This window comes from Caretta caretta, chromosome 14 (assembly GCF_965140235.1).
Source record: "Caretta caretta isolate rCarCar2 chromosome 14, rCarCar1.hap1, whole genome shotgun sequence".
Lineage (NCBI taxonomy): Eukaryota > Metazoa > Chordata > Testudines > Cheloniidae > Caretta > Caretta caretta.
The window spans coordinates 20,894,902-20,902,697 of record NC_134219.1 but is presented as its reverse complement, the minus strand read 5'-3'; the positions used below and the strand labels follow the sequence as shown (position 1 = coordinate 20,902,697).

The 7,796-nt window shown below is 47.5% G+C and overlaps 1 non-coding gene across 1 annotated transcript; it reads right to left on the bottom strand.

Moving 5' to 3' along the window:
• Nucleotides 1–5,161: 5,161 nt before the first annotated feature.
• LOC125621913 (U1 spliceosomal RNA) lies at nt 5,162–5,325 on the bottom strand. The gene has a single exon (XR_007352625.2). It is a non-coding gene; the product is annotated as a U1 spliceosomal RNA (small nuclear RNA).
• Nucleotides 5,326–7,796: the final 2,471 nt, after the last annotated feature.

Below are 7,796 nucleotides of genomic sequence, written 5' to 3'. Positions count from 1 at the left end.
AGTTTTCACGGTTGAAGTGTGATTTCAATTAGAAAATCTTTCTAAATATTTCTAGAACTGGGGACCATTTATGGGGAGAGGATATTAGCTGGGAAAAGCAAGAACAACCTGGTCTGTGATATACCAACCAGAAATGACACTAATCAATAAAATAACCAGGGAGAATAAAATAGGCTGGATCTCACAATGCCTAAAAAATAATCTAAAACAGAAATTAAATTGAAATCTTCAGCTGGCGTAAATCGATTCAATGGACCTGTGCTGACTTACACCCACTGAAGATCTGGCCCCAGCTTCTTATTCCAGTAAATAATTAGCCAAACAAAGCAGCTCTGATTCCATAGGAAGAAGTTTCTCTCACCCTTTCCCCATTTCCTCCAGTGTCCAGAGACCAGAGGAAGAGAATGGGCTGCAGATGAAGGCCTGATCCTGTGCTCAGTGCCCTTAGCCTGCTCTCTATGAGTGAGTGAGCAGCACTGCGTGGGCTGTGAGAGAGGGAGGCAGGCATAGGTGCTGGAACTAGGCATGCTGGTGGTGCTGCTGCTGCATTCCCCTGGCTGGAAATGGTTTCCATCACATGTAGGGTTTACCGTTGGGCTCACCAGCTCTCAGCACCCCCATCATACAAATTGTTCCAGCGCCCCTGGAGGCAGGATGCTGGGTAGAGCGCACTGAATGCGTCAGACTGTGCATTTGAGGGCCAGGCTGCTGAGCTGCTAGGAAGTGAAGTGTGATGCTTGAGAAGGAAGCCCATGAATCAGATGTGAGTGAAGGGTGGCGTGATGGCACTGAGGTGAGGTCTCCATCTTCTGGAAGACTTGGGGAGCACAATGTCAACAGTTCAGTTTATAACGGGGTCTCTTCTGCATGCCAGGTTTAGGAATCCCCCATCTCTTCCTGAACTTCTCTGCTCTCCTCCATAAAAGGATTCATTATTCAATTACCAGCATGCTTCTTTTAAGGGCTCTGAGGGAGAAGGTCTCGAAATGGGATCCAGCAGCCATTTCCACTGCTATTCACATAACCTCACAATCCTTCAGGCTGTGAGTTACTCCGGCACTCTAAACTAACCGAGAGGGATGATGGCCTTATGATTAAGTCACTGGACCAAGACTCAGGAACCGTTAGCCCAATTCTTGACTCTGCCACACACTCCCGGTGTGACCATGGAACAGCCACTAAAGCTGGATCTGCGAAGCAGTTCAGCAATAGCCCTAACTCTGAGCCCATTGGCTTCACTTCTGAAAGCCCCACCCTTAAATTTTCTCTCTGCCTCAGTTCCCCCTCTGTACCGTGGCAATACTACGACTTCCTTTGTCACCTCTGTTTAAGTTGTATGTTCTTCAGGGCAGGGACTAGCACTATAGGAGATATCTGGGCGTCGTTGAAGCCAATGAGATCTTTATGGATTTCACCTTGTGTTTGTACAGAGTCTAGTATAATGAGGCCTCTGTCTCAGTTGTTGCCTCTAGCCACTAGCATAATATAAATAATAGATAATAATATGAACAGCGCCAGAGTCTAGCGGTCTCAGAGCAATGGAATTGGTCACTTTTCACTTCCAGGTCATAGGTTTTAATGCAGAGCAGGTTGCTATTTACCAAAAGTTACTGTCTGATGGCTGGCAGCAGCCAGCATGAAATGAACTTGTCTCAAGCTAGTAACTAGGGAAAAGCCAAGCACAGTTAGTATCCTTCTTGGAGATTTCAGTAAAGAAGCCAAGGATCTGAACAGAGAATGATCTAACTTCTCAGCTCATCTAGGTGACTCATCTAGGCCAGAGCTGAGACTTAGTCAAGGGCAGCCCGAGGCAAATTTGCACAGCTTCTGCTCATGCTATAACTGTCCTCGGGACAGCAGAGGACTTCAGACTACATCTACAGTGCCCAAAACACCCCACAACAACAAGTCTCAGAGCCCTGGTCCACTGGTTCAGGCTCGAGCTATGGGGCTAAAAATAGCCCATGAATCAGATGTGAGTGAAGGGTGGCGTGATGGCACTGAGGTGAGCTCTCTGTCTTCTGGAAGACTTGGGGAACACAATGTCCACAGTTACGTTCATAACGGAGTCTCTTCTGTGTGCCAGGTTTAGAAATCCCCCATCTCTTCCTGAACCTCCCTCTTCTTCTCCATAAAGGTTTCATTATTTAATTCTTTTAAGGGCTCTGAGGGAGAAGGTTTCCAAATGGGATCCAGCAGCCATTTCCACTGCTATTCACATAACCTCACAATCCTTCAGGCTGTGAGTAACTCTGGCACTCCGAACTAACCAAGATGGACGATGGCCTTATGGCTAAGGCACTGAGCCCAAGTCAGTTGACTCAGGTTCTGAGACTCACTGCTAGGGGGTCTTTTTTTGTAGTGTAGCCATAACCCAAGGCAGTCAAGCCAGTACCAAGACATAACAAGAGCTGCTTCATGCCTAAACCAAATATTCAAGGGCAGCCTGATCTCAGCAAGAAAGTGGCATGACACATGGGACATTAAAGTACCACAGAGATGCACTGGGAGGCTGCTTGCCTGTAGTATTATCCCACATGCTCCTGTTGCCGATATCCATCACCACTCTTTTCCTATATGTGGATCCCAGGCTATATGTTACAGATGTAGCATTTCAGAGAAGGAAATGAAAGCTACTTATTAGAGGGTTAATCTGCTGTGTGCCTTGAAAAATAGGGGGTCTGCATTTTGCATGCTACATTTTGAACTAATAAGAATAAAAAGAAGTGCCCCTCCAATTGTTTCTAACAAAGCCCAGTCTTGGCAATACCTGGCTACTGATGTAATGAGACAGATTTTCTCCATCAGGGAAAACACTGAAAGGCAGAGAATCTTGCCTGGGGCTGCCAATTAAGTCACGCCAGAAGCAGGAAGAAGGTGTCCTGGATAGAACGGAGGCCCCTTGACAGCTATGCAATTCACCAATCTTTCTCTCCACCTCCTTTAATGGGTCAGCTGGCTTTTCTGCGTGCTACTCTATAACTATTTCTTAATATCATTCCCACGTACTTCCTTTATGAGAGCTGGGAGTCTTGAGGGGATCAGTGAGAAAGAAACAGTTCCACATTAGAAATAAGGGAGTTTAGAGTGAAAGCCTGACCCCACTGAAGTGAATGGCAATAACCCATTGCCTTCAGTGGAGCCAGGATTTCACTCTAGAGTTCTGAGGATCCACTTTGGGGCACCTCAGCTGGTGTAAATGTCCACTGAAGTCAACAGAACTAGGAAAATTTACCCCAGCTGAGGGTCTGTCCCACTGTGCTTTTCTGATGTAGTTTTAAAAAAAAAAAAATCTTATCTAGGACCCTGATCCTACAAATCCTTAGTGATGTGAGCAAGGTGCTACTCAAGCAGCAGCTTCACTGAAGTTGATGGGAACACTCCTGTGAGTAAGGGATTGCAAGCTCCAGCCTCTTAATTTAAAAAGTATTTTTCTGAGCTTGAAAAATAACTTTTTCTGCTGTTCCTTATTTCTCTCCTCACACTGTTCCTCATTACTTCAGAAATAAAGGATTATGAAATTGAGATGACAGAGTTATTTACATGAAAGGGAGGCCTCCCACAGCCTTTCAAAGTTTCCTGTTTGAATGATCTTTGTGTGTCCCTTATTTTGGGTCTCTGTCACATATCAGATTGGGGCTGCTGCTGGAAGAGATAAGGGCCTACATGTTACATTGACCATCCTGAAATTTTGGTGGGAGGCCTGGAAAAAAAAAAATCTCACAAAAGCCTGAGTATCCGGCCAAAAAACTAGTTTAAGCAGGTTTGCCCCAAATCCTCCAGCAGATAAAGTCCAGGTACGCCTGGTGCTGCTGCTGCTTTAGGGTCCCTTAGTGGAATATGCCCTACATAAGTACGGGGCTAAAGCAGCCATACCAGTAGGGACCCTTAGGGGCCAATCCTGCAAATCCCCTGTACCTGGAAATCCTGGAGAATCCATACACATAGTGGCAGGATCTACTGCCTCAAGTGGCTACAGTTACACCAAGTTCCCCAGTGATAGAGCTATCACTGCCAAAGGACTTTGGATCTCTGTGACAACCGCACTGGGACTCCATCACCAGACATAACCGCTCACTTCAAAGTGTTCTTAAAACCATTATAAAAAAAGCTTCCAACCACAACAGCCTTTTCACATATACCAGTTTCAAGCCACATTGAAGTTGCTGAAACATTTTGGCTTGGGCCTTCACCTTTTCCATTTAACGGGGCTTTAGTAAGTGCATTCCAATAGGATGAAGTGTGCCTGCTTATCCCCAATCCTGGACTCTTTAGAGGGAGACAGTAAATCAGGCATAGTTGGAGCCAACTAAAGTCCCTCTTTATTCACCATCTGGTGAAAGGATCCTGCAGTGGAGGATCGTTCTCTGGGGACTCCTCCTTTGCAACAAGGCAATGCATGCGCATTAATGATACAGCCGCTCCAGGCTGTCTGATCCTGTCTCTGTTAAAAGCTGTAAAGCAGCTAGCTCGTTTCATGGGGAAGTGCTGAGGGGCACTGAGCGAAACCGCATCAGATGTCAGAGGAGTGGGTCTTGCTTTTGTAGAATGCTGCCGGATGATATCCCCTCCCCCCTCCAAACCAATATGAGGGACTTGCAAGGCCTTTAGCTTTTATGGCGTATCCAGTACTTTTAACATTTGGCAGGTAGCTCAGAACCTGTGCTATGACTAAGCCCACCTGCCCCCTACCCCGAGTTGGAGTGACAGGGAAAATTAAAATGTTCAGCTGACCCACCAAGTTTGGAGGTGTGATCAGCAAGCTGTGAAAATCCACGTGGGTTACAGTGGTTGGTGAGGGTCCTGTACCTCCCACGTTGCAAGTGTTGTGCTTTGAGGGACAGTGCTGTAACTGCTGATGTTCTCTGACTGGAGCAGAGCTGGCCTCCAACCTGCACTATATTTTGTGCCTCCCTCTCCATCATCACAACACCCAGCTTTTGGTGTAGCAGGGCTGATGGCAGCACCTTCTGGGGCTCACCAATGCTTCTTGCATTGGCCAGAAGGAGTCACTAGAGAGCAACAGGAAGCACTCCCCAATGCCCACTTGGGGCTATCCATAATCTCACCCACTGATGGCCCAGGGATGAGGAATGTTAACTGCCACGAACAGGAGACACTCCAGCAGTGCAGTGATACTAGGTTTTTTTTGAATTTTAGCCAGGGGAAAACGTGAATGCAGTCCCCCACTACCACAAATTATGCAGTCGAGTTTCTCGCATTTGCGGAAATCGCGGGGGTCAGCGCACCCGCAGTGCAATGGATGCACTTCACTCTGGGAAAACTGCCTTTGTGATCATGGTATCTCCCCTGCCAGCTAAGTTGCCAGGCTACTTTCCCACCTAAATTGCTACTGTATGTTGCAACTGCATGTTCCTCCCCCTCTGCTCACATAGCGCTTCCAGGAAGGACCAAATCCAAAACACTAAAGCACAGCACTGAAACACAAAAGTACTAACACTCTGGATAAGGTCCAACATGCTACAAAACTAGCCGTTCCCATGGTATTTTGGCATTTCCTCTTCCAGAGGCAGCCATATCACAGAGGAATCACCAAATTGAGAAACAGAAGGAGTTGATTGGGAAATTTTTAGTGAAATGATTTTTTCCAACAATAAATGCTGATTTGTTGAAACCAAAACTTTTCACAGAAATGTATCTGTTCTGATGACACTTGTGTCAGTTTCTTAGGTCCCGGTCCAGGATGGAATCTCCAGCCAAAACCGGAGAGTGTGAGAGACCAGCCCAAGAAGAGCCACCAGTATAGGGTGCACTGCCTGACTCAGAGCAGGGATTTGAACCTGGATCTCCCACATTCCAGCCGAGTGCCCCAAACCACTGGACTATTCTAGCAGAAGTCTCACTTGGGTTTTTCCTGAACAGTTTCAGATAGGCCAAATGTCATCCCAATATGAAACCTTGTGAGTTTTCATGAGAAAGAATTCTTGTTTTCCAGTCAGCCCTACCAACAATAGTATTAGTTCAATGAACCAGAGTATTCTGGTAAATTCCTGGATTTCTACCACTTTATGCTTCTTCTCCAACTAGAAATCTCCCCAGAAGAACGTATATCAGCGTGTCTGCTCACAGCTGGAAGCAGATAACAAAAAACGAGGCATCACAATGTAACCCTTCTGCCAGGCCAAGTTGATAGCAGCAAGGGCCGGGTTCAGTACACAGGGGTTCCCTCTCATCAAAGCAAATGCAAAACTGGCTCGAGCCCCCACCCAGTGACCTGGGAAAATCTTACACAAAGAGGCAATACTTCCCCTCTCGCAAGCACAGAGTCTCGGTGTAGCAGAGAATCTTTAATAACATGAGGTAAACGACATCAGCATTAAATTGGGGAAACACCACAACTAGTGTTCATTAACCAAACCATGAGCAAAGACCCACCCCAGCAAATTGGGCCACATCCTTTCCCTCGGGTTCTTGAGTCCCAGAACCCAAACGTCTCTGGAGTCCAGCAATCCACAAATCACCCAAAGTTCAAAAAGTCCAGCCCCAGAGTTCAAAAGTTCATCTGCAGAGTGTTACTCCCCAGTCTGGCTAAAATGTGCCTGTGTGGGGGGGAAAATGGTAAGGGGCACCTTACATGTCCTGAAGCTGACTGCCCCACAGGGCTCTGCTCTGCTGTCTCATGAACGGCTCTGCTCCACCACGACTGGCTCCGCACAGCTCGCCGTCTCACGAACGCTTCACTCCGCCGTCTCACAAACAGCTCTGCTCAGCTCACCATCTCACGAACACTCCGCTGTCGCACAAACGGCTCCGCTCTGCACAGCTCACCTCACCGTCTCACGAACACTCTGCCAGCCTATCCACGAACAGCACCACTGCACTCTAGTTCTTCCGGCTCCCCACTACTTGACACAGTGCTCAGTGATTCCAGCTCTCAGTAGTGGGAGCCTTAGAGCTGGTGCACCATAAGGCCAAAGTGAATTCAGCACAGTACCTGTAGCAAGACTCTTAATAGACCCAAAATTAGCTGACATTCCACAGTGGAGAGAGACAGAGGTGCAATTGGTGTTTCAGGCCCTCACAAAGAGGCCCACGCCACCAGGTATGAATACCTGTCTCAAGCCTCTCTCCATTCACAGAGTTTTGGAATCCATGTCCCTTGCCTAGCGAGTGCTACTTAGTTGATGGTGAGTCCCTCCATCATAACAAAAGGCCAAGTACAGTTCCAACCACAGTTCCCATAATCAGGGTAATAACAATTTATTCTTCCCGCCCCAATAACAGAGACACTGGGGATCCCACAACAGCCAAAGTGACCATTTGGGCAGTTATGGCCTCATTCTAGGTGGGGTGGGTGTGCCTATGCAAATGAGATCAGCCCCTGAAGTTCTTTTCCACAACTTGCCACACCTCACCACCAGATGTCAGGATGGAGCTCATCCTGACTCTGCTTACAACAATAATGCTGAGAAAACGTAGTGCAGAAAGGAAAGATGGTTGTCTGACTAAGGCACTGGACTGGGCCTCAGGAAATCTGGGTACAGCTCCCAACTCCACCACAGACTCCCTATGGGACCTAGGGCAAGACAATTTGAGTGCGTCTACACTGCAAAGAAAAACCTGCAGCAGAAAGTCTCAGAGCCCATCTCAACTGACTTGGGTTCACGGGATCATGCTGTGCAGGGCTAAAAGTAGTGCAGATGGTCAGGCGCGGGCCGGAGCCCAGGCACTGAGACCATGGCTGGTTTTCAGAGCCAGGGCTGCAGTCTGAATGCCTACACTGCTATTTTTAGCCCTGCAACCCCAGCCTGAGTCAATTTACCCCAGCTCTAAGA